The following is a 24,812-nucleotide window of genomic DNA, read 5'->3' as shown; positions in this document are numbered from 1 at the left end:
CGCAGTTTGTGAGTTTGAGCCCCGCATCGGGCTCTGTGCTGACAGCTCAGAGCCTGGAGCCTGCTTTAGGTTTTGTTTCTCTCTCTATGCCCCTCCCTTGCTCACGCTCTGTCTTTCTGTCTCTCTCAAAAGTAAATAAACATTAAAAAAAATTTTAAATAAAAATAAAAGTATAATAAGGCCAGTCAAAATACTATTTGTGTTAGGAGGCATCCAAACTGTGGGCACAGGATTTTGGGAGGGAGAGTTTCTATTGGGTTTCCAGTCTTCTTGTAGAAGACACCCGCTTGGGATTTTGTGAGGCTTTCTTGATCAAAAGGTGCTGGCTTCCCTTGTCTGCAGAAAGTCTTCCCTGGCCTAAAATCCTAAGGACTCTGTATATCACCTGTTCAGACACTCACACATTGCATAACTCTCTCCATGTGGGAAAAAACAAACAAAAGAAAGAACAAGGGGGAATTTGCTATCTTAGGCTTTGCCATTAACATCTGTGATCTCAGTTAAGCAGATGACATCTGGGAGCCTCAGTACTCAGCCCATGTGCTGACAGGGGTCAGTACCATGAGTGAGTTGGACTGATAATCTTTTGGGTTGAACGGTTAATATCTTTGTTCCTATACATATATAACTCGGTCATCTCTTTAGGGTCTAAAATTGAGACTTTTTTCACTTTTTTCATTTCATGAAATCATCCAACAATTTCCACCCCAATTTCAGCTGGTGGTAGGGGCGGCATTTTGTTTTGCGATTGGCATCATGGTCCTGTCCAGTTGCACTGGTTTCGGTCCTAGGCTTTGGGAAATTCCCCTTTGCAGCTTTCACCATTCAGAGGAGTAAATGCAGTATTGTTTTCCCAGGGAGGATCCCGTTACCTGCTGTCTTGTCTTACTGTTGTTGTGTGATGTGGTTCCCGTCCACGCTCCCCCCTTTCCAAATTACAGTAAAACGCAGTGCCATTATGCACCGCTATGGTAGATTTAAACAAACAAAATGGGGGCGCCTGGGTGGCTCGGTCGGTTAAGCATCCGACTTCGGCTCAGGTCATGATCTCGCAGTCTGTGAGTTTGAGCCCCGTGTCGGGCTCTGTGCTGACAGCTCAGAGCCTGGAGCCTGTTTCAGATTCTGTGTCTCCCTCTCTCTCTGCTCCTCCCCTGTGCATGCTCTCTCTCTGTCTCAAAAATAAATAAACGTTAAAAAAAAAATTTAAACAGACAAAATGATTGTCATAAAAAAAAAAAATCATTCCAGCCCTGTGAGTTTGGGATTCTCTTTTCCCCAGACATTTGCTGTGTGTGCAGAGAAAAATAAATATCTCTGTAAACATATGTTGCATTTACAGTGAAAAATAAATATCTAAATAAATATCAAGCTTTGAAAATTGGAGCACTCGCAGAAGTCAATGCAAATGGTGTGAGCAAAGGCTGCCCTAACTCGGGGGCGTACATTCGCCTATTTGCTCTTAACGGTGCTGTGTTTGTCTTTCTCTCCCCAGCGTGGAGCCCAGAGCCCGGCTTTAAGGAAGGGAAATGAACATTTATGGGGCATCCACTGTGGGCTCCACACTTTACATAGACAGCTTCGTTTTATCACCACCCACCCCTGGCCTGGGTGATAGGAATTGTTCCTACCAGTTTTAGGTGAGGAAACTGAGGCTCAGACAGGTAAAGTCATTTGGGTCAGACGACACAGCTACCAGTTGGCATAGCTGGGTCTTTCCCTAGCCCGAGATGAGGGAGGAAGCCAGCGGGCCAATGCACGCAGGTATGCCCGTGCAGCGTTTTTTTAAACCCAGAGCCAGACCGTCGTCAGCTCCTGGCACCTCCAGACACAGGATGAACTGAAGGGTCTGCGTGAGAAGGTCCAGGGCTGCTCTCTTCCCTCCCGCAGGCACAGGATGCCTGGCCGCTCTCACATTTACACCTCTCCGCCAAACCCAGGGGCCTTAGCTGGGACCCCTTCCAGACGGCAGGCCTCCTGCACCCTGCCAGGACAGCTCCCTCCTTGGGCTCACGGGGAGCAGGACTGCAGCTGGGCCTCATTTGTGCATTGGAGTTTTACAAGCCGGCGTCTCGGTGGGAGATGGGTTTTGCAGATCCCTGTAACATAGAAGCAAACCCCGTAGGAGAGGAGGGAGAACACACTTCTCACTTTAGGCCTTTGCTCCTGAGGGTTTCCTTTTTTGGACATGTGTTCTGTGTCTGTGTGTGTGTGTCTCACACACACACACACACACACACACATCTCACCAGGCTGCAGCTGTGGAAGGACAGCCCCCTGAGCGTGCCTCTGGCTGGGCCAGCGCGGGATCATCTCCCCTGCCCGGGGCCTGGAAGGCCTGGAAGGCCTCACTGGCTGTGGGAACCTCTTGCAGTTGAACTGAGGGCGATTGTGTGAGCAGGGCGGCTGGGCGCTTGCAGCCCGAGGACTCGCTTAATGCTCAGGCCGGGCCTAGACCCATCAGGCCTCCCATCTGGCCTCTCTCTTGTGGCTGCCGGGAGGGTTACATGAGGTACTGGATGAAAATATGCTTTAGAGACGAGGTCTGCACAGTGAGTACAAATGAAGGCTGTTTTTCTTACTGGTGTCCAGCCCAGGTGTGGGCCTGCAGTAAATTGTAAGTGGCTCTGTGAGGGGACAGTGGCCCTTTGTGGGAGCGTGTGCCGTGGCTCTCCAGCACCTTAGCGTCTGTCACTGGGAAGCCTGTTCTCATTCCTTCTTTAACAGAATATATCCCTTCAACCAGGGCTTCTCAAACTAATCGCCCCAGGATCTGGCTTAAATCCAGCTTCTGAATCTATAAGTTGGAGCGGGCCCAGGACGCTTCGTTCTAAACACGCACCAGGTGATGCCAAGGCCTCTGGTGCTTGGGCAGCCCTTTGAGTAGCAAAACCCAGGACAGGCAATCTCCAGATCTGAAAGTCACTTCTGTTTGGTGAACCTAGTTGTCATGTTCTCATGAAGTCTAAAAGCAACTTACCAACTACCTGGGTGACCTTGGGCTCAGGAACTGAGCACTCGCTGCCTCAGTTTCCCTTCTGTGCAGTAGGGACAATAAACCTGGCCCCCTGAGGGTTGCATGGCTTAAACAAGATGGGGGACAAAGCCTGTTTCCTTCGAGGCTCTGGATAAACATTATTTGCTGTCCTTCCTCCGACTGCCTTTTACTCTCACAGCCCCCCAGGTGCGAAATAGCCAAGGCACATGTGTGACAACAGTTGTTGCTGTTTCAAAAACATGGAAGTCGGCCCTATGGGGCAGTTTGCTCAGGCTGGTGGAGGAGGTCCCCACGTCTGCTGCTCCCCACTTCAGGTTCAGCATCGTGCCTTCCCTCAGCGGGATGAGGAAAGGCCCAGCAGCCTTTGGACTTTTCACAAATTCAAAATTATTTGTCTTTTTTTTTTTTTTAGGTTAAAAGGGAACACATAGCCTTTTTGCCTGATGGGTACAAACCTTAGCTTTGGGGCTTTGTACCAGCACGACTTCTTTCTCACACACCCACACACTTTTTACCCTCACCCCCCACTCAAATCTGTAAACATTTTTTAAATGTGTATTTTCTTTCAAAATAAAGCCACTTGACGCTTTACCAAAATGAGCTGCTGACATGAAATTCGCATTTGGCAAAGCTCTGTCATCCGTGTTTTACTGAGTGTGGACTATTGTAAATTAAGTGAAGTCAGTGGTTTTTTTTTTTTTCTTTCCCCCAAATGGTTATAGAAGGAGAGCTGCTGCTAAGTAAAAGATAAATTACGGCCGGATGTAAAGAGGCATCATTTAAAAAGTGTCAGGATACAATTGGGTTCTTAAAAACCATGCAGAGCTGCTAAATTCACATGAAAATTGAATGGTGCGGGATTGCCCAGGGTGACAGCGTCCTTGGCATTGATTTATCCCATCTGTTTGGCCAACCCATTATTTCAGGCCTCTGGTGGAGAGGCCGCGTCCACTGGGGAGGGTCCCCACGTCCTCAGTGCCCAGCGAGACCCCAGGTGAGCACGAGGAGAGCAGAGCCTGCACATAGAAAGACAGTGCGCGTGGGACCCGACCTCAGAAAGGCGGCATCCCTAGCGAGCAAGCCCTTTTCTTATCAGTTCTGATAAAATCCTTGCAGTATCCTCTTGAAGGTTGACCTTAGACTTAACGTAACCACTTCTCCCTTGTTGAACTTTTAGATCGCCTCTCGTCATTTCTGCCTACAAGTTCTGTTGTGATTACACCTCAGCACCAGTGTTCTTTACCAGTAGGTGTTTACCCTGGAATAGATCAAAAAGTTAGATCACAGAGTCCAAGGGGGATTCGTGAGGTGTATAACCAAATTATCTCTAACAGTTATTTCCGACAGGGTGCCTCGCAATGCCCCTTCTGGCAATGTGTGTTCTCTTGCTACTTTTTTTAGATGGAAAATGGTATAATTTAACTTTCAGGAAATCAAGACTTTTTGTCCTCCCCCCCCCCCCCCCCCCCGCCAAAAAAAGAATCCCCATGCTTAAGGAAGCACCGGGGATTGTGGAGGCCCAATCTGGCAGTTTCTGGCCAGAATCTGCTCACTCCAGCTCTTGGGAGCCATTCTCCACATCTCCCAGAGCCAGGTTCAGTGATCGCTCATTGGTAGCTTGAAATCAGCCGCAGTGAGAGCATTTACACCATGGAAATTGGCAAATGCTATAAGCCAGGACTCCGGCCTCCGCCCGAGACTTGGTGGCCAACATTTATCAGCATACCACTGCAGCCTGTTAAACTTGGTTATGGGGCGCTTGCTGAGAAAACACGTGATGTATAAGAAAAGCCCACGGTCTGGTTAGGAGTAGCACTGGTTAATCGCCGTTGTCACTCTGTGATCGAGGGCTGTATCTTTGCAGGACTGCCGAGTCCCTAAGTGGGAGAGGACACGGTTCCATCAGGCTTGAGTATTCGAGGAAGGCTTTGAGGAAGAATTAGAGCTTAAGCCGGCCTTCAGAGGGTATGAAAAATCAGGAAGGAGTGACGGCTAGAAGGCACCATGTGTCTCTTGGGCTGCCAGGAGGCCCTCATTTCTTGTCCCAGGCGATGGCTAGAATGGAAATTCGAGCCGGTGCCATGAACCCGGGCTATGACATTAGCCGGAGCCCCCCACCCCCACACCCTAGGGTCTGTGCCACCCACCCCGCGTCTCTCTTGGCGAAGGGCAGGGGCGGTAGGATGCTGTGTGCCTCCAGTTCCTGGCATCTGGTTCCCACCTTGTCGGAGGTTGGAGTTCACCCTCAGCAATCTATGGCACGCGTGCATTTCAGAGGAAATGCCTCATTGGTCCCCAGGGCTGGGTGGGCCTTGTTTGTGTTTGTGCTTTGTTTTTTTTGCCTCTCTCAGGGAGAAATGTGTCTTGTTGTCTTGATGGATGGGGGAAGACAGGTGGAGCTTGTTGAGTATATTTGGAAGCGGCTGAAGTGGTTCATTTCTTTTCCTTTTTAAAAGTTCATTTATTGGGGCGCCTGGGTGGCGCAGTCAGTTAAGCGTCCGACTTCGGCCAGGTCATGATCTCGCGGTCCGGGAGTTCGAGCCCCGCGTCAGGCTCTGGGCTGATGGCTCAGAGCCTGGAGCCTGTTTCCAATTCTGTGTCTCCCTCTCTCTCTGCCCCTCCCCCGTTCATGCTCTGTCTCTCTCTGTCCCAAAAATAAATAAACGTTGAAAAAAAAAAATTTAAAAGTTCATTTATTTATTTTGAGAAGGACAGAGAGAGTGAGCAGGGGAGGGGCAGAGAGAGAAGGGGACAGAGGATCTGAAGCGGGCTCTGCGCTGACAGCAGAGAGCCCAATGCGGGCCTGGAACTCATAAACCGCGAGATCATGACCTGAGCGGAAGTCGGATGCACAACCGACTGAGCCACCCAGGCGCCCCAGAGGTTGTTCATTTTGAGACTCTGTGTGTAATGAATGGTTCAAGCTGAGGCATGGGAGGCAATGGAATTCAAAAAAAAATGGGTACAGAGGAAGGATTTTTTGAAGCCCGTTCTTCATGGCAGAATCTGAGGCCAGACAGCCACAGGGGAACTATTCAGGGTTGGGTTGGGTTTAACAAGGCAATCCAGATAGTTTGTTTCAACTGTTCACCGGGCTCTTGGTAGTGGGTGCTGAGTGCTGGTGACCTGCTCCCTCTGGGGCCTCCCTGAGACAGCTGGGACCTCACTTCTGACACACTGTCCCCAGAGCCTTCCGCCCTAGAACCTGTGACTTCGGCACATCCCGAAAAGACAGGTTGGCTGAGGATATGGGAGAAGAGAAGAATGAAGCCAGCCACAGGGTCGGACTTGGCCCTTGGTGGTCCTTTGTTTCGTGCCTGGTCTCCTTTACTGCAGCAGGCACTGTAAGGGGTATGACAGAGTCTCTGTCCACACTCGAGGTGCACAGAAACCTGCCCCCCCACACTCGGACAGAGCTGGCAGTAATGACCAAATGAAGATGAGCCTTCCAGGACCCCACGACCCTCAGCACTCCCTGCCTCTGGCTGCTCTGCCCATCGATCCCACGCTTCCTTGTCCCAAAGGACCCAGAGGGCTTATGACAAAAGACTCTGTGAGAGAGGCCTCGTGGGGGATGCTCCTGGGGAAACAGAAGTCTGACTGGGGACTCTCCCGGGGGCCAGGGAAGTCAGGGACCCCCGAGGCAGGTGTGTGTGCAGGGCTGCTGGGAGGTGAGGTTGGGGAGAGCACTGGTGGGGGAAAGCCGCCCTCCTCAGCTCCCCTCGGTCCTAGAGGCAAGTTCATCCTGTGAGGACAGCCCCGGACAGTGGGCTCAGCTCTGCTAGTGGTGCCACAAGTGACCAGGAGGACGGATGGAGGCCCCGCTTGCCTTGAGCTCTGGAATGTGCTAGGATCTTCTGGAAAGTGAGCGTTTCAGGGACACCAAACAGCATCCTTGCCTGTAGGACACTGAGGTGGTGGGACGCGTTTCCTGTAGGTAGAAGCCATTTGTTCCTTCGTTCATTTACTCGTTCTTCTTCATCCCTCGAACACTAACCTCTGCCTGCTGCGTGCCAGCCCCGGACCATTCTTGCGTCCAGATGCTCATTCAAACAGGACTCGTTCAGATGGAAAGGGCGGGACCTGGGCTCCGAGGGCATGTGGGTTCCTGGCCTTGTGTGGGTCCTCATGACTTCTGGGTTGGGTTCTTTGACCATCCAATAGACGCACGTCTGCCTGGGTCCTCCTGGGTGCAGGACCTGGTGTCCGTGGGAGCGTGCGTGAGCAGTGGGGTGGCTGCTGAGGGAAGATTGGGCTGTGACCCAGGACCCGCCTTCCCAGAGGAAGTGCTGCTGTTCTCCACACCTCCTTCCCAGTGGAACCCCCGGTGGGGGGGGGGGGGCTTTTAAAAACGCTAATGTCCTGGAGCCCACCTCAGAGATTCTGTCTCTGATGGTCAGAGCTGGGCTGGGCATTGGCCTTTTAATTCCCTGCCGTTTCTAATATGCTTCCGAGGCCTGTGATCCTCTGAGGTTAAGGAACAGGGGGTTTGGGGAGTGGGGGTCATGCACCCCCCCTGCATCTGGCTTCTGCCTGGACCTCTGGCCCCATGGGGAGAGGAGAGAGGTCAGCTGGCGGCCCGGGGCAGGGAGGTAGAAGGACGGGAGCGTCTGGGCTGCAGACTTTCCCTCAGCCATTAAAGTTTATCGTTGCCATGGACAGTGATTGAAAAAGGCTTTTTGCAGGACAGAAATGTGAGTAATGAAACTTGCCAGCTGATACCGACACAGGGCACTTATCTCATAAAAATATCCCCCGTGTCAAAAGGTTTCAGTAAATGTGCCTGGAAGTATTAGCAGTCGTTTCTGCCAGCCTCGGGCTCCCCCGGGGCCTGCATGAGGGGCTGTAAAAGGGGGCTCTTAGTTCCTGCAGAGGAGGAGGGAGGAGGGAAGGAAAGAAGAAGGGGAGGGGAATCTCAAGCCCGGCCTGCTGCCAGTGGGGAAAGTGCGGGTTCTCACAGCGGCACCCCACCCCCAGTTTAAGCAGTGGGGGCCTGTCCCTTGTGCATCCTGTAGCCGCCAACTTGGAGGGTGGGAGTGCAGCTTATGTGAAGGCAGGGGTGCTGACAGCGAGCCAGGGCATGTGGTTACGTTTGTGTGATCTCACTGGCTGCTCCCAGTGACCCTGTGAGGGAAGGAGGTTACATAGAAGGAAACTGAGGCTCAGAGAGGTTGTCTGACTTCCCCAGGGTCACACGGCTAGTAAGGGGCAGAATCAGGATTAGGAACCCAGAACTGTCCTCTTTCAGGACACCCAGAGTCTGGAATGAGTTCTCACTCCGGGAGCCGGATCGCTGCCCGAGGTCGAGGCTAATCTGGGCAGGCCTCTGTCTTTCGCACTGTGGCTGCTCGTACACCTGGGCTTGGGTTCAGGCCACAGAAAAGGTTTCCTGCCTGCTTCTGGAAGGCTCTTTGGTAGGAACACAGGTTTTCAGGTTAGGCCCAGGCTTCTGTGGCCCCTTTTATTCCACTTGAGACCCAACAGAGAGCTGAACACACTGGATGCTTGTGAATTAGGTGCTGGCTGCCTCACTGAGGTCCCCAGGGACTGATGAGGGAGGGGGCGGCACCCCTGTACTGGTCTAAGTTTCTACCCAAGTGGTGAGTACCCAGCTTCTCCTGCCTGCTGCCCTCTCCTGGGCTCTGGTCACCTACCGAGCTCACCGTCGGCCTGGACGGGGCCGTGTCCAGAGGAGGGCTGCTGCTTCTCTCTGAGAAGGCACCCTGTGCTCACCGCGGGCAGAGCCGCCTGCCTGCTCAGCCCCCTGCAGCGGGAGCTAGGTCAGGGCTTTGGCACTCCCGCTGTTTCTCTTTTTTAATTGAAGTACAGTTGACATACGATATTACATTAGTTTCAGGCATACAACATGGTGGTTGGACCATTACGTACATCGTGACTCACCACAGTAAGTGTCGTGTCGCCATACATTGTGACCGTATTATTGACTGTGTCCCCTAGGCTGTACTTTTCGTCCCCTGTGACTTATTTATTTTATAACCTTTTGATCCCCTTCACTTAGTTGGCCAATCACCCCATCCTGGTCCCGTCCGGAAACCTTCTATGCCTTCCTGGTCCTCCCCTGTTGACCTGCGCGTCTCCTGGTGGCTGAGAGATCCTTGAGACCAGGAACGGGGTATTTTCCTTCCCGCATCTCCAGAGCAGAACCTGGGCCCCGTCCCTGAAGGCATGGGTTCTCCGATGGAGAAGACAGAACTGGGAGCCTGGTGACCCCTAACACCTCCGAGCAGAAGTGGCCTCTCTTGGGTGGGAGTGCAGCTTACGTAGAACCACAGGGAATGGCACTGACTTACGTAGAACCACGGGGAATGTGTTTTCTGTGGCCAGGGACTTTTCCAGCCAGCTACACTGTAATAAGAAAGCAGTCGTCACGGATAGGCAGGCCGGGAAGGCGGTTAAGCCTCAGACTCTAGAATCACAGGCAAGGGTTCAAAGCCTTCCTTGCCGGGTACTCGCTGTGGGATCTTGAACGAGTTGCATACACTTCGAGTCCCAGTTTTCTCATCTGTAGAGTGGTGTAGGGATGGTGTCCCCCACCCCCGACACACACACACACACACACACACACACACACACGGTTGATATGAAGAGTAAATAAACATGAATATCAAGTGCACAGAGTTAGGCCTGACATAAGCACTCAAAAAATGCCTGTCATTTTATGTCAGTCCATAGTTACTCTTGGGGCACCTAGGTGGCTCCGTCCGACCCAGTTTTGGCTCAGGTCATGATCCCAGGGTCGTGGGATCGAGGTCCATGTCAGGCTTGCACCGAGCATGGAGCCTGCATAGGGTTCATTCCCTCTCTCTCTCTCTCTCTCTCTCTCTCTCTGCAGTTCTCCCCCCAGCCCCCTACCTCTAAAATTAAAAAAAAAGAAAAAAAAGATACTGTTTGAGTTTTTACCACTGGAATGTTGAGCACAGTGTTATTACTATGGGAACAATACAGACGTAGAGGTTGGCGCCCTTGTGGGCATTTATTGTTCTTCCTTTGTGCTCTCGGGTTGGGGGCAGCTAGATGGCTGGCTTGGACAGCAAGCTCGTATTCACATGGGACCCCACACAGGTCATTACACCCGCCCCAACGGCACTGTGAGGTGAGCAGAGGCTGATCATACCGGGACATCGGTCAGCGATGAGGGTGGCCCTTCAGGCTCTGGTCTCGTGGCCTGTCCTCTCAGTTTCTGCGTGGCTTCAGCCTGAGCGGGGCTGGGCATGGGAGCAGGGGTGCCCAGGACCAGCCTGAACACGGAGCACGGACATGGGTTTCGGGGCGACTCGTCCATGCGCACTTGGGTAGAACAAGGAAGTGATGTTCCAACGTCCTTCCAGTTGGCAGGCTGTGGGAACACCTTCCAGAGTCCCTGCGTGTCAGGGCCCTTATCTTTGGAGCATTTGGTCTGCTCCATCCTGCATGCGTGTGTTCCGTACGTTGTTCACTGAGGGTCCCTCCCAGAACCTGGAAAAGGGAAAAGAAGCCAGGGCCCCGGGTTCAGACTCCACATGTTCCAGAACTGTGGGGCAGGAGGGCCCTGTGGCCCATCTGGAAGGCGAAAGAAGGCTCCGTGTCTGCTTTCAGGGAGGGAAGGCTCCCCCACCCAGATCTGGCCCCATACCCCTCCCCACTCACGGGCCATGCTTGGCATCTGCCCTGAAGCCGTGGTTTGGGGGAAACCAATGTTATGGGAACAGCTCCTGGCTCTGGCTAGTGCCGCTCCAGCCCGGAGGCAGATTCAGGGTGGGTGGCTTGGTTTGGGAATCTTATTTTGCCCGGAAAGGAAGGGGAATCAGTTACTGGGTAGGGCACTGCGTGGCTTATGGCTGGTGGGACAGACTGTCTGCAGAAGCGAGATGCAGGCAGATGAAAGTTTCAGATGTGTGCCAAAGTTACCCTCCTCCTCTGCCCTTAAGGTGCGTCGCTAACCCGTTGCAGGAAACGAGGGTGCACTGTTGTCCGTGGCTTGAGCTGAAGGTCTAACCCCCAACCGAGTGGCTGCGAGGGTCCCCCAGCTCTGGTCCCCTGAGTCACCAGAAGCCAGAGGATTGCGGCACGATCGATGTCGTTCTTTCTTGGGAATAAATGCACCCTCCACCTTTTGACGAGCTTGGTGATGAGGGTCCCACACGGAGATCCCCTGGGAGGCACCTCCCAGACTCAGGGAGCCCACCTGATGCTACCAGACTGGCTGGGCCCTACTGGCCCCTTCCCAAATGTGGCCCTAGCAGCCCCTGCTTTAAGTTCTGCTCTCCCTCCCCAGCGGCCCTTCCAGTGGTCACTACGCCGGCCAGCCTGCCTCTGTAGGCTCCGTCTGCACAAGGCTCTGTCCATTTCTGTGAATTCTCTCTTTCAAAGTGCCGTGTGGAAGGAAAGAGTATGAAAAATTCAAGAGCCCTGGAGAAGGCACATGGATTTCATGGCCCCAAATCTGGGGACCTGATGCTCAGAGGCACACAAATACACACATCCATATGTGGCGGGGCTGCTGTTAGCTTGTGCGCATGGGGATCCCAGCTCGTCCCAGGCCACCGGCTGGTCCCACAACCCCATGAGCGGCAAAGCTTTATGCAATCGCTCGTGATTTAATGACAGCAACAGCTTCCCACATGGGGTGTGCACAAGGACCAGTCTAGTCGTACATGGGTCTGTCCGTCCCGTTCCCTCAGGGGGGTCCTTGGGATGATCTCTGCAGCTTTTCTACCCTGGGGTTTTTGCATCCAGCTCCCCCATCCCGACCTCAGCCCCCAAGGGGCATCTGGTCACCCTTGGCCAGGCCTCTCTGCCCCTCCCAGAAGTTTGTCATGCTAACATGCAGTTTGGGGTCTCGCGGTGGCCAGAGGCCTGAGGCAGGGTGAGTGTAGGACCCTCAGCCACCCCATCCCTTGGCAGGGTTTGCCGAGGTTTGCTGGGGCTTCTCATCGTAATCAAGGGCTGCGTTTTAATTTATGCAAATGGGGGAGGGATGGTGGCAGGGAGTCACGGACATCCATCACCCCATTTCCCGGCACCAGTCATTCATCAGCGGGGCCTTAAAGATAATACACTTTTTGTTTAAGGCAATTACTTAATCTTGACAAACTCGTGTGTTAAGCAGGGCTATTAGTGGGGCCCGTCATTAATCAGTACAAAACCAGGTGGGTGCTTTTTCTGAACTGCAATCGCTCTTGGGGACCCAGGGTGGGCCCTTTGCCATCGTGATGGCCCTAATTACACCTGCAGCATGCTAACAATGAGCATCCGGCATGTGCTGTGGGGGCGCTGAGCCACGGGCAGGAAAGGGGCCCATTTTTAACGCCAGTCAGCACGTTTTCCAAGCCAGGCAGGATGATCCATGGGGGTTATTAGCAGGCACCAGGAACACAGCTGGGGAAAACAGATAACCCCCCCCCCCCCCGCAGGGCCCTCCCCCACTTGCCTCCAACTTTACAGATCCCCGGGCGGCACTTAAAAGCTGCTGCGTGAAATACCCCTCCTGCCTTGGGGGTTGCATCCATGTTTGGAAAGGTTGCCAACGAAGTGGAAATACGGCCCTGTGTCTCCTGGAGTTTGTCGGCTCTGGAACTCCTCCTTACCGGGTCCCACTTGCTCGTCCCTCGTCCGTCACACACCTGTGGCTCCGATCTCTCTCTCCAGGCAGGGCGAGCGCCAGTAATGCTCTAGGGCTGCAAGGCCATCCGTCTGACCCAGGGGGCAGTGCGTGGGGCAGGATCAGGAGAGTGCTAGGGCTAGGCTGGGCTTTGCACTCCACTCTGCAGGCCGCGGCAGAGCCTGGGGGCTGCCTGTCAGGCAGTCACATCCCTCCTCTGGGTCCCCGTTGCTGGGATGGCACTGGACACACAGAGCAGGGCCATTGCCCCACAGCACCTTGCATGGGACGAATGAGCCCACCTTGGGTTTGTGGAAGGGCAGCTCTGGTTTCCCCGGCCCGGAGACACATTGCGTGTGGGAGTTGGCCCCTAGATTTTAAACCCTGTTTATTTTAAAGGAAGTAGACTCCATCTGCTTTTAATTCACACACTTAGCTCATCAAAATATTGTTTTGTAAGAGGGGTTTTTTTGATGTCCAAGAAGCCTTTGGAGTTTCTCTCTCTCTCTCTCTCTCTCTCTCTCTCTCTCTCTCTCTCCCTTGTCTTACATAGTCTTACTCTAGGAAACAAGATTCTGGGTCCTGTCATGAGATCGTGTTTTCTGCACCTCAGTTTATCCACCAGCAAAATAAGTGGAAGCGGATTTTCCCAGGGTTTGTGTGCACTGGCCTCTAGTCCTGCCTGGTGGGTCTCCAGTGTCCCCAGTTCAGGGAACTACTGTTTCCAGCAGAGGCAGTGGGCAGCCATGGGCTGGAGTGTGAGGAGGGGTGGGGGAGGTGGCTTGTGCCGGAACCACTGTTGAGTCATTTGGGTCCAGAACTGCATGGAGCCAGTGCTGCCCAGGGAGCCAGGCTTCTGGAAGTCTTCTATGGTTGGTCCTGCCCCGCCTGACACCCTGCATGGGCTTTGCTTCCTAGGGGACTCTCTTATTTGTTAGGTCTTGGGAGTCCACACACCCACTGGCTTGTTTGAGAATCCCTGCCCAAGCCTGCAGAGAAGGCAGTGGGGTAGCGATCCAGGGCAGAATTCAGCGTGGGCCTGCTGCCCTGCTCTGTTCTGTCCTGATGGGTCAGGGGTGTGGAAGGACAACCCTGGAATCAGTTAAATGGATAGAAGGAAGGAGGGAAGGAGGGATGAAAGGAAGGAAAGGAAGGAAGGAGGGGAAGGAATGAGAAAGGGAAGGAAGGAAGGAAGGAAGGAAGGAAGGAAGGAAGGAAGGAAGGAAGGAAGGAAGGAAGGAAGGAAGGAAGGGAGAATAACTGTTAATTGGTTGCTAAGATTCAGAAATGAGGAAGGACTTTTGGAAAGCCACTCTTCACCATATTTTATATATCAGTAAGACTTCTATTTAACCTAGATTAGAATTCTGTATAAACAGAGTTTAACAGAGATAAGGCAGCTGCTATCCACACATGTCAAATGTAGCTGGCTCGAACTGAGATTGCTGTAAATGTAAACCCCACAACCAATTTTGAGGAAGCAGTACAAAATAAAGGAATATCAAACATCCTGTTAATAATTTTCATATTGGTTATATATTGACATGATAACATTTTGGATATACTGAGGTCAATGACGTTGTATTATTAAACGTCATCACCTGTATCTTTTTAGGGTTTTTTTCCCACGTGGCTACTAGAAAATTTAAAATAACATACGTGCCCTGCTGCCTATGTCTATTGACCTGAAATGCATTTGAAGGGCACTTAGAGAAGAAACCAGTGGTAGGGATTGTCTTAAAGGAAAGAATCCCTTTGAGTAACATATAATCACTGGGACCATACTGACAGGGGGCTCCCGAGAAGTGGTCCTTAAGAGACCTGCTTTGGGAAGGAACGAAAGCATTTTGTAATTAGCTGTCAAATGCAACAGGAAGGAAGCGTAGAGCCCCAGTTCTCCGAGGTGATTGACCACTCTTCTCAATGCAAATTCTGCCGCCCGGTTTTGAATCTCATTGACTGGCTTTAGCAGGCTCTGCCTGAGAGCACTCAGAAAGGAGTGCCTCAGCCAGCCCGGGAAAGCGCCATGCCAGTGCCCGGTGGAGACTGAGTCAGGGTCCCTTGAGAACCACAGCGGAGTGACCACAGGCTCTGTCGATGCTCCCGGGAGGACCAGAAGCAGCAGCAAAGCACTGGGCTGGGGAAATCTTTTGCAAGAGCTCTGCACAAGAGGAACCAGATGCTGGGGAAGGAAGCAAGGTGGCAGGTGACACCTTGGGGACCTCTGGGGACCAGGCAGAGGAGTGGTGCAGACACCCTCCTGGAAGGCTAAATGCCACCCCCACCCCCACTCCCGCCATAACAAGTGGGCTTTTCAGGCAGCGACAGGACAACACGAAAGCTGCCAGCCCATGGTTGCTGGTGCTCGTTGGCAGGTGAGTCTGTGAAGGGTGACAAGACCCAGGGGGATGTCTGTGCAGGTGAACCTGAGCAGCAGCGTTGGGTCCACACTGAAGTGCTGACCTCTGTCCTGGGGAACAGGCACCAGCTTGTGGGTCACTCTCTTCCCCAACCCCCCGGGCTGAATCCGAGCTTTCTGGAGGGTCCCTCAGAGGTCTTCAGGGAAGACTTTCTGAGCCGTGGTCTCCCGGGCCTCAAATCTAATGTAGATCTTAGGGGCTTGCATACTACTTGCTTGGGAACAGATTCTGTGGCCGGGACAGTTTTCAAACTTGATCAGGCTCAACCTTCTCTGAGGTCTCTTTTGGTTCTGAGAGCCTCTAATGTGGGACCCCACTCGTGTACCTCGACAGGTGGGCGATCCGTCCCAACCCCCGCGATGGCAGGGCTCTTCCCCAGGGACCTCTGGAGCACCCCAACCCCTCACCGCTTACTGAAGGCACAGGAGGTCTGTGGAGATGGCCACGCGGGCACTCCCGAGGACCTGCTGGGTGCCCAGCCCGACACATACCCTGGACACGTGTTAGCCTGTTTCTGCTTCCCAGCCTTCCTCTGATGTGGGTCCTGTCACTGCCCTCGTTGTACAGATGGGGAAACCAAGGCACAGGGAGGTTAAGTGAATCAGAGGTGGGATCAGGCTTGGCCACGGTGTGGGTTGTGGCCTGTGGCTCAGGTTCTGTCTGCCTTGTGTGGCCTGTTCTCTCACCCTCTGGGGTGTCTCTGTCAGTGTGAGCGGCTCTAACAAGAATGCCAGGGACCCGGGGGCTTAAACAACATACCTTTCCTTCTCACAGTTCTGGAGACTTCCCGTGCCCCTCCCCCACTCCCACTCCCACGCACTCACTCTCTCTCTCTCAAAAATAAGTCAACATTGAAAAAAAAATTAAGGGCACTAATCCCATTCCTGAGGGGTCCACCCTCACGACCTAATTACCTCTCCCAGGCCCCGCCTCCAAACCATCAACCTCAGGCGTTAGGATTTCCACATATGAATTTGGGGGTGAGGGGGATAAACATTCAGTCTGTTGCGGGGGGGGGGTGCAGATCCCATGACAGCCCGGGCTCCCGTGCCATGAGGGCCCCGTGGCATTTGGTCAAGCACACCGCCAGCCCTTGGAGTGCACCTCTCCCCTAGCACCTGCCCACCCCGCCCTTGAGAGCGGCCTCCGGGCACTGCCCTGCGTGGGGTGGCCTGGCCTGGCCCTGGCCCAGCACTTTCCCTCTCTCTTTCCAGCAGCTATTTTGTCACATTCTGTCAAGCAACACCTTCTTGGAAAGGCCAGTCCGCGGCTCGGGGGTGGGCGGTGTGCACCGGGGGTCCGGCCCGAGCCCGGATCCTGTCAAGCTCTGTGTGGGGGCAGGTCTGACTGCGTGAGCGGTGGGGCCTCAGCCTGCCGGACACCAGCCAGCTTGTAGTGTTGGAATTTCCTGTCTCATTTTAACTCTTCCCCCCCCTTCCCTCTCAGTGAGACAGAACCGCTTTTTAATTGCATGCTGCGGACTGCCATTCAGGATATTATTATTCTTATTAAGTGCTTCCTGTGGAGTGGTGCCTGGGCATCAGGAGGGGCCCCTGCAAGTAGCCTGTCCCGGCTCTTATTATTGGGAATAACAGCGCCGTTTGCATACGTCCCGGAAGTGGACTTGCCCGGCCGCTGAGAATGAGGCTTCACCCTGGACTTGGCTACAGTTTCAGGCCCCCTACCTCCGCGGCTTTGGCCGCTACCTCGTTCCCGCTGGGAGAGGACTTGGCCATCTGAGTCCACACGTCTGAAGGGTTGGCCTTCGAAACTGTGCAAGTTTCCAAGTGACCTGAGGCCACCCCAAGCGAAGACCGGGACGTACGCGTGCCAGGTCCCGTGGCCCCTCCCAGCCCCCCGTGCACCTTCACTGTCGCAGCGTGGAAAAGCAGACGCCGGGCTGCCTCCCTTGTGATGCTCGGGCCCTTTGCAGCCGCTGCTGGTAAATGGGACGGCATGGGGGGTCACCGGGGTTTGCCCATCACACGCAGGGCCGTCTCAGTCGTCAGTCACGCTAGGCCTCTGCACATGCAGACGTTCACCAGCTAGTACAATGGCATAGCAGGCACGGATACGAGAACTAACCTCTTACTTGCCGGTGCAAGTGGGAACTCTGGAGGTGTAAAAGGTTAACATAGGCCAGTGGTTTTTCAAGCGCGGTCCCCGACTAGCTTTGTGAGCTGCACCTGGGCACTTGTTATACATGCAGATTCTCAGGCCCTCCCAGCCCCTCTGAGGCCGGAGCTCTGGGGATGAAACCCCCCAAACGGTATTTGAACAAACCCTGCAGGTGATTCTTGGGTCTGAGAAGCACCATGTTGGTACCTGGTAGCTCTATAGCGTGCCTCTTGTTCTGTGTAATGCATCATTTAGTCCCCGGGAGGACCTCAGAAAGAGGTGTTCCTAATCCTGTATACACAGGAGAGGTCGCATGGCTTGGCTAAGATTCACGTTTGGCACAGCTCTGTGCCCTGGTACGATTGAGTCCTCTGGACTCTGTCCACACTGCCTCCGAGCCTGGGAAACCCATCTTCCTCGCCCTTCCTCCCAGCTCCCCCAGTCTTGGCCGCTAGGGCCCAGCGCCAAAACCGCCTCCTCCAGGGAGGCGTCCTGGCTGCTCTGGGTGTCACAGAAATCTCCTGTCCCCGGCTCCGAGGACACACATGGAGCCTGCTGCACCACGTGGGGTCAAGCTCCCAGCTTTGCAGATGGCCCCCACAGAGTACCTCGGGTGCACTCCCTATAGCAGGAATTGTGCTTGTTCTCTGGGGCCTCCGAAACACTCCGGCAGGGTCCTCCTACACTGCCTTTGTGGGGCAGACCTTAGGTGGGCTGGTGGGTCACCAGCGTAACTTTCGTCTCCATCCTCTGGGCTATGTAAGCTCGGGATTGAGAGCCTGCCCTGGGCGGTGGGCAGCTTCCCTAGGGATTCTGGATAAGGCTGAAGAGCTGCACCCACTGGGGCTCGAAACCTGTGCAGGTCAAGGCCACATCAGAGGGGCCTGAACAGAGGGGTCTGAACTGTAACCCTAGGCCAAACACACACCGCTAAGAGAAGGAACATTCCATCTCTTCTCCGGAGTTGGTGCCATCATTTCTGGTATCTTCTGGCTATCTTCTGGTATCTTCTGGAGCTATCTTTAGCTCCAGCATCCCTGAGAAGTGGGCCTGGGGTCTCCACAGGAACGGGAGAGAACACAGAGGCCTTGCGAAGAGCCCAGCTTCACTGGCTAAAATGTAGATCATACCCGGACAGGCAACGAGCTAGTGCCCAGCATCTGCTGAAGGGCTGGCCAGTGTTCCGGAGCCATCTGCACAGAAAATAAAGGTGCCGAACACCGTCCCTTCCCCACACAATTTACCAGTTTTCATTTGGTAGAGCGTCTTTCCCATTCCTGTTCGCTGAAGGGTTAAACAATTCAACTGACCAAGTTTGGCCTTCAGAGTGGAGTCACGAATAGCATCCTCCCTCTATTGCGATGCAAGGGACCTCCCCGAAGGCTCGCTTGTCCAGGCCATCAATGCCTGCCCCCCGCCCCGGCTTCCCAGAGGGGAGAGGTGGGTTTGGTTTACGAAAATTGCATCATCAAAGGGGACCCGTCCTTGGAAACGCCGCCCTTCAGCACATGGGAGATGTCACCTGCCTGGGACGCGATCACACTGTCCTCTGCTTTGGGCTTCCCGGGAGCTGCGTTATCGCAGCTGCACAGGGTGATGTAGCCAAAGGCACATTCCCCAGTGATGTTCGCTGAACTTGTCAGCCCACGTGCAAGTCCCCTCACCTGTTGTTTTGGTTTGGGTTTTGGTTTTTGTTTTGCCAGCACAGACACTAGGGACAGAATCGGTGGGGCACAGTGCGGTTTGGAGTAGCCACTGTGAGGCTCGTACAGATGGACCGTGTGGGAATGGGTTGCAGTCAGCAGGGATCCACACGTGGGACACCTTTGCTGCAGTGCTCCGAAGTCCATGACCCATCCTTTCTGCCCGGCCCCCCTGCATAACACAGTGAGTCAGAGAGCACCAAGTTGCATGAAGTGCACGTGGAGCAGTGGATGCCGCTTCTGAGTTCCTGCCTCGTGCATCTCAGTGTCCCTTGCAGCGAGGATTGGGGCCCTTGTTCACATCTCCGCTGAGACTCACAGTGATGAGGGAGGGCACGGCCACTTACTGAGTTTTGGCAGTGTGCCAGACTCCGCAGATGTGCTGTGCGACAGCCGGGGTGGGTGCTGTTCCCACTTTCCAGGTGAAGACACTGAGGCCCAGGGTGCCTGTCACTTGCTAGCAAATGACAAAACCGGGCCTCACACCCAAGACCGTCTGGATCTATGGCTCATGTGCCTCTTGCCCTAGTATCCCAAGCTCCTTAGGCCACGGGGACATTTCATCCCCCCCTTGAGACTCTCATTTGACTGACGTGCAGCTCTGGAGCGATCCGGCTTTCAATCTGAGCGTAAAGTGCACTGTGCTGGACTTCAAGCCTGCTCCTCTGACGATTTCGCTTTCCTCCACATGAGCACCTTCCTGCTCCAAAGACACGGGGTGTCTCTTCCTGCCTGGCTCCTTCTGTTAAAGGGAAAGTGACCTGGTAAATCATCTGCACATTAGTGTGAGTTTGTTTCCGTGACCTTCCCAAGGTCTGTGTGCTTTTAAGAAAAGTAGTGAAACCGTTCCAGTGGGTATTACTCAAGATGCGAGGAATTATAAGGAGAAGGAACATGATCTGTTAGTCTTTCCCAGGGAATCCCAAGCAGAGTCCTCCACAGGGCAAGAGAAATTTGGAAGCCAGGAAGCCCTTTCTCGGCCCCCTAGAGCCATGCCAAATTGGAATGCTTCCATTTCGGCTTATTAGAGGCCACCTGGGACCCATCAAGTGTCTGTGATGCAGCCACGGCCCTGGCCAGCACGGTGACCTTGGGGCATGGGCCAGCTGCCCAAGCAAGATATGGGGACTCACACCCTGCCTTGGCCCCTGGCCTCCCGCTCAGGGCCCCAGGGACTGCACTGAGATGCATTTCTGCCTCATTGTAACTCAGACCTGCATTGTGCTAGGACCAGGCCTCCTTCCAGAGACACCTGCTGGCTCCTCCCCTCGGTCAGTGCCAGGGCAATGCAGCTCCTCTCACAGAAACCCTTTGCTTCCCTGGGCCCAGGCCCAGGGTAGCCTGGCCCACATTCTCCGAGCTAATTGCCTCTGTGGTCTTAATGGAAATGACCACAGTAAGTGAAGACCGTGCTAATCCCTAGGGAGTGGACAGTCCAGAGAGCTGGGGGCCCCTAACACATCCAGTCTGTTCTGGAAGATGGCTGCTTTCTCCTCTCCAGCCCCTCCAGCTTTGGGCCAGCCTCTCTGGCCCTCTCTGAGCTCAGTCCTCAGGGCAGCACCTCCGTGATATAGCAACAGATGACTTCATCCGAGGAGAATTCCTCCAGCTGCTGGTGCAGCTGCCCGGTCATGTTTCGATGACCCAGTTTTCCTGATTCTGTGTCTGAACCCTCTGCTGACCTGCCCCGTCCTCGCTGGCAGAAATGCACTAGAGTCACTACTAATGGGGCTTCAACTAGAGCCGGGCTCTCAGAGGAGGGTCCTCTTTGCCCCCTTGCATTAGACCAAGGACACTGCCGACGCAAGACAACCTTCACCCCCAGGACCACCAGCCGAGCAGCACTTGGCTTTTAGATCTCAGCACAGAAAAATTCTGGGTTTCGGTATAAAAGCCCTCACACCACCATCGCAGCTTCCCCGACTGGCCGTCTTTCCGTGTAGGATCAAAAACAAATGTGCGTTTTCTTCAGAGGGGGTGGGGTGAGCCGTAGAAAATTCAATCTTAGAGTTTCTTCCCCAGAAACTTAAAAAGAGAGCCATGTCTTTGAAATGACATATGGTGTGGGGTGTGTGTGTGTGTGTGTGTGTGTGTGTGTGTGTGTGTCTCCCCACCGGAAAGACATGGTTTAGTTTGGATTTTTTTTTTTTAAGTTAAAAAAAGCACCCACAATGAAAACAATGTGGAAGGATCTCATTCAGTATGTCCCTCGGAGGCAGCTCTCACTGTCTGCGTGTGTCTTCGTGTTCCTTGGGTGCTGCTGACGGCCTCTGGCCCGAGTGATTTCTCCCGAGTCCAGAATGGAATTTCTCCTGCAGCCCGGGTGAGGGGCTCTGAGCAAAGCCTTCACTTCTGAATGAGGGGCGCATGGGGACAGTCCATGCCGGTCTGAAAGGGTCCTGAGACCTCAGATGGGCTGGATCAGTCTTCATCCCGTGGGTTGCCTCGTGTGCACAGCTGGCCCCAGAGACAGCTGGCTGGGGCAGTGGTCCTACCCGTGGGCTCAGGTGACTGGGACACCTGCTGGCTCCTCCCCTCGGTCAGTGCCAGGGCAATGCAGCTCCTCTCACAGAAACCCCGGGGCTGGTGGGCTGAGTGCCTCTCGAAGGGTTACTGGTCCCTAGTAGTGAGTTGTATGGATAGGGCCACAGCAATGAAGCAGTGTCTGTACCCGGAGCTCCTTCTGTGTCCTGCTCAGGGATCCCTCCTCAAGCCTCAATGTGTCACTGGTTGGGACAAGCATGGCTCTTACTCCGGGTTCACAAACAGCAGGATTGTCCTGGTAGGAAGGAACTTAACCCATCTAATTCCTACTGTACAAATGGGAACCGTAATGCCCAGAGAGGAGACACGATTTCCCCAATGTCCCATGGCCTGGCCCGCAGTCCCGATTTAAGAGAAAGCCACGTCCCGCCGTAAACCTCCACAGCCTGCACCCCAGTGATCAGGCAGAAAGAGAGCAGCCCCAGCTGCAGCAGAGCTCTGTGTCTTATGTCTCTTCCCAGAAGCCCCAGGGTCCTCCTTCCCATCACACACACACACACACACACACACACACAGAGCAGCTGGCTTCAGCCTTGGCCCCACCTCCATTTCATGTTCACCTGGTAAACTACTATGAGCACTTCATTTCTGCAGATTTTATAGCTGTTTAGACCCGGGTGAAGTTGCATTAACCCTGAGCAGAACACTCCTAGATGGTGAGGTGGAGGGGAAGGTCTGGGCTCTGAGAGCATTAGGGGACCGCCTTCCACTTCTGCAGGTGGCAGGATGAGGGAGGAAAGGAGCACACCCGGGTTTTGCAGGGTGGGGGTGGAGGGGGTGGCCGGTGGGAGGACTGGAGATTCTGGGGTAAATATAGCCTGGGGTGCAGTGAAGACCAGGAATTGGTATCTGCAAAGTACTGAGAGCAGGGCCCAGTGCTGCATGAGCATTTGTTAAACATAATATGTACTCAAGGTGGGACCAGGAGAAGCCCCGGGATCACCCTCCCACCCAGCGACTGCCTCTGGCCATTCCTTGTGTCTGAGCAGAGGGAAAAGCCCTCGGCCACCTGTCCAGCTGCCTTGGATTCTCTTCCGGGTTCTGTTGTTTATTATCTCTGTGACTTTGAGCGGAAGTCACCCCTTGCCTCCCATTTCCACATCTGTGAAATGGGCATATCAGCCTATCCTGGCTGCCTCAGGGGGCTTTTGGGTATGCAGGGAAACACTCAGAAACACACAGGAGCAAAGTACTTTTATTTTATTACCAATACTGTACTCTGGTCTGCCTGGCCACATTTAAAATAAAGAAACTTACAAAAAGCAAAAGGCCCTTTCCTGAACATCCGGGGAAGCGAACACGGCTTCCGTGTTTCGGGTCCCTGGGGGTTCAGGGAAGGCCGTCTCATCTCCCAGTCTGTAAGCAGGCCGGCACTGACCCCTCCGCCCTCCCCAGGTTTGCGGGGAGCTCTGAGCAACTTGTCCGACGCTCCACAGCTAGTAAAATAGTGTGTTCATAGCGGATCAGGGACTGCGGGGCTCCAAATGTTAGTGAGAATTGTCATCGGCAGTAGTATCATTTATGGAGTGTTTCCTGTATGCACAGGCACAGGGCTAAGCACTGCCCCTGCAGGAACATTTTATGTTCATAGCAACCATAAAGGAGGTTACTGTTACCCATTCTCAGATGAACAAATGGTGACTCAGAGAAGGAGAGAAGCTTGCTTGATATCACGCAGCTGGTGAGCCCCAGGTTTGTGCTCTGGATCTCTGACTCCCAGGGGCTCTGGCATCCTGTTACTGCCACCAGCGTCACACCCGGGGTCCAGCCTCACCTCTCAGGGGACATGGACTGGCCTAAGGGAACAGCATGGTCGCTCCAGCAATCTCCAGCCCCGGAAGTGAGGGCCCGACCCAGAGGGATGGGACCCCACGTCTGGTGTCCTGTCTGATGGCCATGTCCCCTCTGAGGCCAAGATTTGTGGAGTCTGTGTTTGGCAAATTGATTTCATCAGGGTGAGAAGATTTGCTTTCTTTGTTCCCAGTCCCCATGAAAGGTGTCAGGATTGGGGGATGATGAGGATAAATTTGATTATGTAAAAATTCAGGTTAAAATTTCAGGAGAGAAGTTTTCTTTTAGGAATCCATGGTGTTCGTGGGGTGCCTGGCTGGCTTAGGCGGTAGAGCACACGACTCTTGATCTCACAGTTGTGAGTTCGAGCCCCAACATTGGGTGTAGAGATTACTTAAAAATTAAAAGAAAATCTTAAAGAAAAGAATTCATGGTGTTCAACCCAACATCCATCAACAAATGAATGACAACCACATGGGGTACATCCATGCGATGGAATAGCATTCAGCCCTGAAAAAGGAAATCCTGACACCTGCTACACCAGAGGAACCTTGAGGACATTATACTAAGTGACCTAAGCCAGACAGAAAAGGACACATGCTGTAGGATTCCTTCTACTCCTATGAGGCATGTGGAGTAGTCAGATCATAGAGACAGGAAGGAGAAGATGGCTGCCAGGGGCTGGCGGGGAGGAAGAATGGTGAGTTAGTCTTTAATGGGAACAGGGTCTCCGCTGGGGAAGATGGAAATGTTCTGGAAATGGATGGTGGGCATCCAGCAATTTGAATGTATGAACGCCACTGAGCTGGACACGTAAAAATGGGTCAAAGGGTAAATATTACGTTACATATGCTTGACCGCCACGAAAAGAGAACTCATAGTGCTTATAGTACAGTACCAGAATGCATTTGCCCAGAAACTGTTAGCAGAGTTATGCATATATATTCATTACCGTGGGCTGGGCAGTCAGCTGGCTTGTACGCGTATAAAACAAACCCGTCCCCATTTCTTGCATAGATTCAGCGATCCAGACTCAACACTCCCACTGGCCCATGGCCTTCAGCCTAAGAACTGACTGAGAAATCTCCCCTTCTTAGCCCTTTTCCCGGTCTACCTACTTTTTAAAGAGGCTTGTTTTCCTAAAGCCTATAATTATGTTTGCCTCCAGGGTACCCAGGAATTTTTTTTTTTTTTTTTTTAAGTAAGCAAAGAGCATCCTACAATTATCATGATGATTTGTTGAGGGCAGGCCAAGTGCAGACACAACCCTGGAAGCGATGTTCACGTGTTGGTGTTTGCGTCTTGGAGGCACCCACCAGCTCACTTGGGGTCAGTAATTAATACGAAGAGCTGGAGAATTAACAGGCCCACGTAGGTGTCCACTCTTTGCCGCCAGCAGGACGGGGGAGGCGGCTCGGTGGGATTGCGCCTTCCTGAGGCTGGCCGCAGCCGGGAGCGGGGCCCCGGCTTCACAGATGGTTCTAGGTAAACATTTCCAGCCAGGGTGACTGCAGCATCCGGATGCCGTCACCCGGGGCTGCCGGAGCCACACGCAGCCGAGGCCGAGATGGGCAGCAGCCCGTCGGCTCTGTCAGCCCTGATTTGTGGCTGAGCCTTAATCTCCCCGAGTTCAAAGAGCG

At 53.7% G+C, this 24,812-nt stretch overlaps 1 protein-coding gene across 3 annotated transcripts in view; it reads left to right on the top strand.

The window, feature by feature from the left end:
• GLI2 (GLI family zinc finger 2) overlaps positions 1 to 24,812 on the top strand; it is a 258,248-nt gene that overhangs the window by 169,183 nt on the left and 64,253 nt on the right. The window lies entirely within an intron of this gene.

This window comes from Puma concolor, chromosome C1, assembly GCF_028749965.1.
Source record: "Puma concolor isolate L17-30 chromosome C1, mPumCon1.1.hap2, whole genome shotgun sequence".
Lineage (NCBI taxonomy): Eukaryota > Metazoa > Chordata > Mammalia > Carnivora > Felidae > Puma > Puma concolor.
This window is presented reverse-complemented; position numbering and strand designations above follow the sequence as displayed.